Source organism: Choloepus didactylus, chromosome 4, assembly GCF_015220235.1.
Source record: "Choloepus didactylus isolate mChoDid1 chromosome 4, mChoDid1.pri, whole genome shotgun sequence".
NCBI classification, from domain to species: Eukaryota; Metazoa; Chordata; class Mammalia; order Pilosa; family Megalonychidae; genus Choloepus; species Choloepus didactylus.
The window spans coordinates 78,416,489-78,425,113 of NC_051310.1; the positions used below are offsets into that span (position 1 = coordinate 78,416,489).

At 46.1% G+C, this 8,625-nt stretch overlaps 1 long non-coding RNA gene across 1 annotated transcript; it reads left to right on the forward strand.

Moving 5' to 3' along the window:
* The first annotated feature begins 807 nt into the window (after window positions 1-807).
* Window positions 808-7,906, forward strand: LOC119531550. The gene is made up of 5 exons (XR_005216336.1): window positions 808-1,330; window positions 1,469-1,577; window positions 2,332-2,469; window positions 6,927-7,048; window positions 7,769-7,906. It is a non-coding gene; the product is annotated as an uncharacterized LOC119531550 (long non-coding RNA).
* Window positions 7,907-8,625: the final 719 nt, after the last annotated feature.

Sequence of the window (8,625 nt, forward strand, 5' to 3'; positions counted from 1 at the left end):
AAAAGTACCCTTGTCTTTTGTGTGCATGTGCAGCTGCTGTAGACTTAGCAGGGAAACATCCAGCATCTCCCCTCTGTACCCAGGCCCACACACCAGGTCCCTGGGGCAGCCAGAGGAAACAGTTTTCCGCCCACACCTTCGGGACAGCCTTGGGCATGGCTTGGTCCCAACCCAAGAACATGGGGCTCCACAGAGGCTTATGGAGGGAAAGTGTCAAAAGGTGAGTGAGTATGAAAAATGACCCAGTGTCATGTTGTTGGTTATGAGTGTGTGACATTTTCCTTTCGCAGCTGTGTGCTCCCCAGAGGGTTTCCCACCTCCAGCCCAGGAAGGGGAAGCTGCTCAGTCCTTCCCACTGGGGAGCTACTGACCTTTGTGGTTCAGTCCCTGGGGGGTGAGGGGGAGGGTGGGGAGCTGGGTCATTGGAGGGAAAAAGATGGAGGCGGGTGCTTTTGCTTGGGAGGGCACGGGAGCATGGCCACCCCAAGAAAGAAGAAGGGATGGGCGTTGGAGTCTTGCTCAGAGGCACAAACCAATAGTACCCCAGTTTGGTGAAGGACGTGGCTCCACGACGTCCCGGAGGCTGGATCTCTCACCACCGGCACAGGCCTGGGTGGCAGCTCAGTGCCCGGAGACCCAGGACCTTCTCGAAGTGTCAAGGTCAGGTCCTGTGTGACCCTGAATGACTGAGGTGACATTTCTCAGCAACCAAGGAGTGGGGTGTGGATGGATTTACAGATGGCTATGGACAGCACTGGGGGGAGGGGAGCAGAGGCCAGCATGGGGTGGGGGTGGGGTGCAGGGATACCCATTCCCCATACTTGTACCGTGCTGCACTTTCACAGGGGGGATGGGTTCCTGTATTACTTGCTCAAAGATTATTTCTTTAAAGCTTAGAAATTTTTATTTGAAAAAACAAAGAAATGGCTCTTGCACCCAAGCATGGTGGAGCAAGTTCTTTTTTGCAGTACACTTTTATCAATCAGGCAGCCACGTGGTACCTTTTGTTGCTTTGTGAGTGCTGTTTTGAACTCCTGTTTCATACTTAGGCTGTTAATTTCGGGGAAGTGTATGTTCCATTTCCCCTTCTGTGCTCGAGCCCTGCTTCTGCTGCTTTGAATTGCCCACAGCCTCTAGAGCACAGCCTAAGAGGAAAGCTCAAAAGCGTAGAATCTAGAAAAATAATAATAATAGGTAACATTTATGGAGGGCCTACTAAGTCTAAGCCCTGTACATACATTATTCCATTTAATCTTCCATTTAACAACCATCTGACTTAGGAACTATCATCATCCCCATTTTATAGATGGGGAGACTGAGCCACAGAGAGGTAAGTGGAGGATTGAGGGGTGCAGCTGGGATATAGTTCAGAGCTGTGGGGTGGGGTGGAGCCTGGGGACCTGGTCCCAGACAGGACGTGGCTGCCCATCGACCGTGACTGTGAACGCATCACTTTCTCCATTCATAGAGTGAGATGGTCGATCCTGACATGCACCGGCTCCCCCTTTGTGGATTCCACATCCAAGGGTATTTTGAGGGGTGAGGAGAAGCATGTGCTCCAGGCTGACCTGGGTCAGGTACGGGGAACCTGGAGCAAGGTGCTTTGTTTGGCTGAGCCTTGGTTTGCCCATCTGTAAAATGGAGTTATACTTTATGGTTGGGAAGAATGAATGAGATTGTCGGTGGAGAGAGCCTTGTGGCAGGGACTCAATCAATGTTGCATCTTTCAGTGGGGGTTGTGCTTGGCCATTTCTCTTTCCCTCTGTGTGAGTAGGATCAGAAGGCTAGCGGGGGAGGGGACTGGGCCACGGCACTGGGGGTTCTCTCTGCCTCTGGGGACCTGGGGGCTATTACCCCTCATTCATCCTGTTGAGCCACCCAGGTGACTGACTCCCTCCACTTCCCTCTTGGTCATCCACTCTATACCAAGAACTCTGGAAACAAAGAGCACCCTCAAGGCACTGACAGTCCCTGGGGAGACAGACAGTGGACACAGGATTACGAACTCGGTTGCCAGGGCTGTGCTGGAGGTGTGCACAGGGGGCTAGGGATGCCCCCCGGAGAAGCAGGGAATAAGAAACTGCTACGCCTTCCCCTAAGAGGAAAGAAATGGGCAGCGGAGAAAATGCATATATGACAAAAGGCTAAGTAAGAAAAGTGGTGTGCACGTTGTATGTTGAATAGATGTGATTGTATACACACACCGGGTAAGGAACTGGTGCCTGCGGTTGGTTGCCTTTGGGAAAGGAACTGGGGCCCTAGGGAAGGGGGGACACTTTCCAGTGCATATCGTTTTATACAGTTTGATTCTTTTTTTTTTTTAACCAATAGCAAGATTATTTTCTAAAACAGTTGACATCGAGAAAGATCCCAATTTGGTAACTGAGGCAGACGTGCTTAGGTTGTCACTGACCCTCTTTGCCAGCTGACGAGTGAACGGGCCCCCCACCTCTCTCTGCATAACAGGCTGTAAGTACCCCCACCAGTCTGTGGGTTTATTCCCAAAGTTGTTTATGCGAGTTGCACTTGTTATAATAACAATATAGTCTAGTTAAATGCATTGTAAACCAATGAGATTGGGGGTAATAAAAACAAATTGTTGTTTCTCTGAAATATAAGTTGGATGCATTGGAAACACTTGATGTCAGTCTACAACAATTACTGTCCACGTCAAGGGGAGTAAGACAGCTGTAAAGGATTGGGGAGAAAACAGTCCCAGGGGACCCTGCCGTCTTGGCTTCACACATGTCTTGAAGTTCTTGCCCCACTTTGTGGAATATTGAGTTGGCAATCAGAGATGGCACATAACAGATATGATTTATCCCAAAAAAAGTGGACAGATTCCAGTGGGTGACTCATTCACAAATAGAAGGCCTTGAACCTACATCAAAGTGTAGTTAAATATGTTTTTAGTTAAAAGCTTTAAATTATAAGACTAGCTTTATTTTATGATTCCCTCTTTCACCATCTTTTTCAATTAACCCGCCTACACCTGGTCATGGTAGAGGGTGTTATAGATTGAATCACGTTCCCCCAAAAGATGAATATTCAAGTCCTAATGTCCCTGGGCCTGTGAATGTGAATTTATTTGGGAACAAGGTCTTTGATGATGTGATGTTAAAATGAAGTCAAACTGGGTTAGGGTGGGCCCTGATCCAGTAAGACCAGTGTCCTTATAGGAGGAGGACATGTGGACAGAGAGCGAGGCCTGGGGAAGAGGCCAAGTGGTGACAGAGAAGGCAGAGGTTGTGGGATGCGGCTGCAAGCCAAGGAATGCCGAGGGCTGCTGGCCAGCACCGGAAGCTGGGAGGGAAGGAAGGAGTCCCACCTAGAGCTTCAGAGGAAGCACAGGCCTGCCGACACCTCGATTTTGGAATTCTGCCTCCAGAACTGTGATGCAGTACCTATCTGTTATTTTAGGATGCTCAGTTTGTGGTACTTGTTACAGCAGACCCAGGAAACCAAGACTGAGGGTTCTGGCTGTAGAGATGTGTGTGTTTAATAGAGTCACGTGTCCACCACAGCTTTTCAGAGAGAAATTCCTAAGGAATTCTGTGCTTCCATTCTGGTGGTTTCACACCTAGCCCCCTAGCAGTGTCCGGGACTCTTGGGCAGTGTGTCAACTTGGATATATTATGTCCCCCAGAAAAGCCATATTCTGTAATGCAATCTTGTGGGGGCAGACTGATTAGTCTGTTGATTAGGGTGGAAACTCTGATTGAATTATTTCCATGGGGGTGTGGACCCATCCACTTACGGTGGGCCTTGATTAGATCACTGGAGTCCTTTAAAGGAAGCTCACACAGAGAGTAGAGAGAACAAAACTCCCCAAGAGAAGCTGAGAGAGACATTTGGGAGATGGCCATTGAAAGCTGACACTTTGACATCCTTGGAGATGCAGACAGAAGGACATTTGGAGATGCTAAAGTAAGAGATAAAGCACAGAGTTTGCCCTGGAGAAGCTAAGAAAGGACCCCTAGATGCTTAGAAAGAAATGCCCTGGGAAAAAGAAGCAATGACGCACAGGAGCTGAAAGAGAGGAGCAAACACAGAAGCCCAGAGACATTTTGGAGAAGGCCATTTTGAAACCAGAACCCGGGAGCAAAGGACCATCAGACACCAGCCACGTGCCTTCCCAGCTGACAGAGGTGTTCTGGATGCCATCGGCCTTTCTTCAGTGAAGGTATCCTCTTGTTGATACCTTAGTTTGGACACTTTTATGGCCTTAGGACTGTAAATTTGTAACCTAATAAATCCCCTTATAAAAGCTAATCCATTTCTGGTATTTCGCTTAACAGCAACTTTAGCAAACTGGAATAGGCTGTGAGTGTTTGTCTGCCCAGGATCCAGTGGGCCATGGGGGCCTTCCCCTCAGCTGACCCGCCTCTCCTTCTCCTTCCTGAGGGGCTGACAGTCGCCTGTGGCCCTGCACACACACAAGACTCTTTTTGTTTCTTGGTCTCACCCCTCTGAGACTGATTCTGCTTGCTCTTGAGCTGGGAGAGAGAAACCAGCCCTCAGGGAATCAGAAAGTGTCAGAAGGAGGAAAGTCCACAGAAAATGCTCAGATTAGAGTTGAGGAAGTCAGACGGGCCTCTGGGGGCCTCCTGGGGACAGGGAAACACACCCACAGCCTAAGTGAAAGCACAGTGGTTATTCCTGGGGGGTGGGGGGGATGAGGTTGGGGGACATCTTAGTTTTCTCCTTTGAACTTTAAAGTTTTCTTTTCCGTATTCCCTAAAAGAGCGCTTACTGCTTTAATAATTGGAGGAGGCTTTTTTTTTTTTTTTTTTTTTAGAATGGAGGCAGTTGATTCCCCAGATCTCAGCCCCTCCTCTCAGAGCACCAGGTCTTCTAGGCAAGTGGTGGCCACGGGATTGAGTCCCAGGGCAGACAGGGCATCACCAGCAGCAGAGGGCCGTGGCGAGGGGCAGGTCCGGCTGGAGGAAGTCAGGGAAACCCTGACGGCCACTCCAGCCCCAACTGGGATGATTCTCACGTGCTGCCCAGTGGGATCCAGGCACCAGGGTGCCTGTGGCCCCCAGGGTTAGAAGCTCCCTACATTAGAGGCCAGTGAAGGTGGGCTCTGCTTCTCCTGCACACGCACCTCTACCCCTTTGCTCCTGCAGCACACACTTTCCCTCCACCCCAGAAGAGAGAATTATCTGCTAGGTATATACCCCAAAGAACTGAAAACTGGGACACAAACAAATAATTATACACTGATGTCAATAGCAACATTATTCACAAAATGAATAATTTTGTGACCAAAGGTGGGAACAACCCAAATGTCCAAAGGTGGGAACAACCGAAGTGTCCATCAACAGATAAATGGATAAAGCAAGTTTTGTGTACATGCAGTGGAATATTATTCAGCCCTAAAAAGGAAAAGGGTTCTGACACATGCTACAGCATGAATGAATCTTGAAAACATTATGCTATGTGAAAGAAGCCAGACACAAAAGGACAAATATTGCATGGTTCCACTTACATGAAATATCTACAACAGGCAAATTCATAAAGACAGAATGTAGATTAGAGGTTACCAGGGGTGATGGGAGGGGGGATGGGGAGGTATTGCTTAATGGGTCCAATGCTTCTGTTTGGGGTGATGAAACACCCCAAGTGTCGAAATAGTACTGAGGGTTGCACAACACTGTGGATGTAATTTATGCCACTGAACTGTACCCTCAAAAATGATTAAAATCACACATTTCATGTGATATATATTTTACTGCAATAAAATTTAAAAAAGAAAAAAATATTTTTGTACACTTATTTTGCCTTTTTAAATAAGAAATTAATTGTATTAGTGAGGGTGACTGCTGTGACAAAGAGACTCCTGTTCTGGATTGCTAATGCTGCTGTTTCACAAAATACCAAAAATGGACTGGCTTTTATAAAGGTGGTTTATTTGGTTACAAATTTACAATCTGACGGCCATGAAAATGTCCAAATTAAGGCATCGACACACGCATACCTTCACCGAAGGAAGGCCAATGGCATCTGGAAAACCTGTTAGCTGGGAAGGCATGTGGCTGGTGTCTGCTGATCCTGGGTTGTGTTCCAGCTCCTCTCTCAGCTCCTGTGCATTCTTCAAAATGTTGCTCTTGGGTTGTTTTGTCCTCTTAGCTTCTCTGGAGCAAAGTGTCAGCAAAAGTCTGCTTTCAAGGGCTGTCTCCAAAATGTCTTTCTTGGTTGTAGCAGTGAGCTCCTTCTGTCTGAGCTCTTATAGGGCTCCAGTGATTTAATTAAGACCCATGCTGAATGGCTGGGCCACACCTCCATGGAAATAATCCAATCAAGAGTTATCACAGTTGGGTGAGCCACATCTCCATGGAAACAACTCAGTCCAAAGGTTCCAACCTAGTCAAGACTAAATACATCTGCCCCCACAAGATTGCATCAAAGAACATGGCGTTTTGGGGGACATAATACATCCAAACTGGCACAAACCCCAAATGCTTAATGGCTCAGACACAGTAGAAGTTTTTCTCCACATCTAGTGGTGGATTTGCTCATTCCTAGTTTACTTCTACTCACCTAAAAGTCCAAGCCAGTCCAGGTCAGCAGAGGCTGGGCAGGGGGACATGGGGAGCTGTGCTCCACGCAGTCATTCAGGGACCCAGGCTGCCAGGAGCTTGGCCCTCTCCAGCTCGGGGCTGCCTTCCAGGGTTGCCCCGGGCACTGGCATTCGGCCAGCTGGAGGGGAACAGGTTTGGCAGATCTCACATGGCAGAGCATTTGCCAAGCCAGGCCTGAGAGTCATAACATAACTTCCACTTGATATTTTATTGGCCAGAACCTGGTCTCAGGGCCAAATGTAACTGGAGTGGAGACTGAGAAATGTCGGCTGGCTGTGTACTCAGGGAGAAGAAGAAATGCATTTTGATTAGACTGACCCATGTAATTTATCATTCAAACAGGAACCTTGCGGAGAGTGAAGGGGGGTGCATTTAAGTTATGCCAGGACAGAAGACGTGAACTGGGACTGGAGCAGATGGTCACCCCTGTTTTTGCCAGAGCAAGAGCAGACAAGGAATAGCAAGTAAGAATATATTTTCTCATTTTCCTCCTTTTCTACAGAAAAGGAAGCCAGGCCTTATGTCCTGTTCTGTACCTTGTTTTTTTGTTGTTGTTTTTTTGTTTTTTTGTATTTTGTTTTATTTTTCCACTTATTTATATATCCTGGAGATCTGTTCATGCAGACAGCTTCTTTTGGATGGTTGTTTTTGGTTTACTTTGGTTCAGTGAAACTTAATGTACCTTAAAATTTATTGCTCCAGTCCCTACTGATAAACCCAAGTTGTTTCAATCTTTTGCTGTTGGAAACAATGGTACAATGCATTACACTGTGCAAACCTCATTTTAGGTACATTTTAAAAAGTAGCAGTAGTAATAAAAGGAACCTGCAAGCACCTATCATCCACATATGTGTGTGTCTCAAATCACGCATTAGGTAATTTTCCTTATATTTGTACTTTTGTATAAACTGGATTGGATTAAAAGAACTTTTTGATTCTGTGACTCCCCTTTTTTTTGCTCAATTTTATATTTTTGAGACTTATCCATTTAATATATGTTGGATTCCATTGAATGAATGTGCCACATTTTAAAAATAATTTACTCTACTTTTGGGGGTTATTTGTACCATTGCCCGTGTTTTGGTTTTTGGATAATGTTGCTGTGAATATTCTTGTTTCTTTCTCTTCAGATGACCGGTGTTCAAGTTTTCTCCACATCTAATGGTGGATTTGCTCGTTCCTAGGTATGATGGTTTGGAGCCGCATGCACCCCGGAAAAACATGTTCTTAAAGCGAATTCATTCCTGTGAGTGAGGACCCATTGTAAGTGGGATCTTTTGGTGAGTGGGATCTTAAGTTGAGATGTGACACCTCTTTCAGGGTGGGTCTTAATCCTCTTACTGGAGTCCTTTATAAGAGGATAAAAGACAGAGAGAAGACACAGAGAAAAGCTCAGAGAAGCTGAGAGAGAAAAGCCAGAAGCTGAAGACAGTGAAACCTGGGAGAGAAGGACCAGCAGAAGCCACGTGACAGAGGAGCTGAAGATCGCCAGTAGCTGGGCTTTGAGAAGAAAGCATTGCCTGTTGATTTGGACATTTTCACGGCCTCAGAACTCTAAACTTGTACATTAATGAATCCCCATTGTAAAAGCCAGCCAATTTCTGGTATAATGCATTGCATCAGCTTTAATAAACTAACAGATATGTATTCATCTTCATTAGATGCTGCCAAACTGCATTTGAGGTTAAGCACCTTTTCATTTCCTTGTAATTAAAGTTTCCTCTTTTGTCAATGCTTTTTTCTGGTCTCTTGCTCGTTTTTCTACTGTGTTGTTTATCTTTAGCACAATGAGTTAAAAGAGTCCTTTCTATATTTTGAATACTAATTCTTTATTGGTTATAAATGTTGCCAGCATTGTTTGCTTGCGATTTGTGTTTTCCCTCTTCATGATGTCTTTTGATAACAAAAATTCATGAACGTAATGAGTTTCAAATTAATCTTTTCCCGAAGGTTGGGGCTTCTTTGGTTTTGTGCTCAAGAATCCTTCCTTAGCTGAGGTCTCTATTCGCCCTTTACACAGGAGCAGATGTGCTTCCAATGG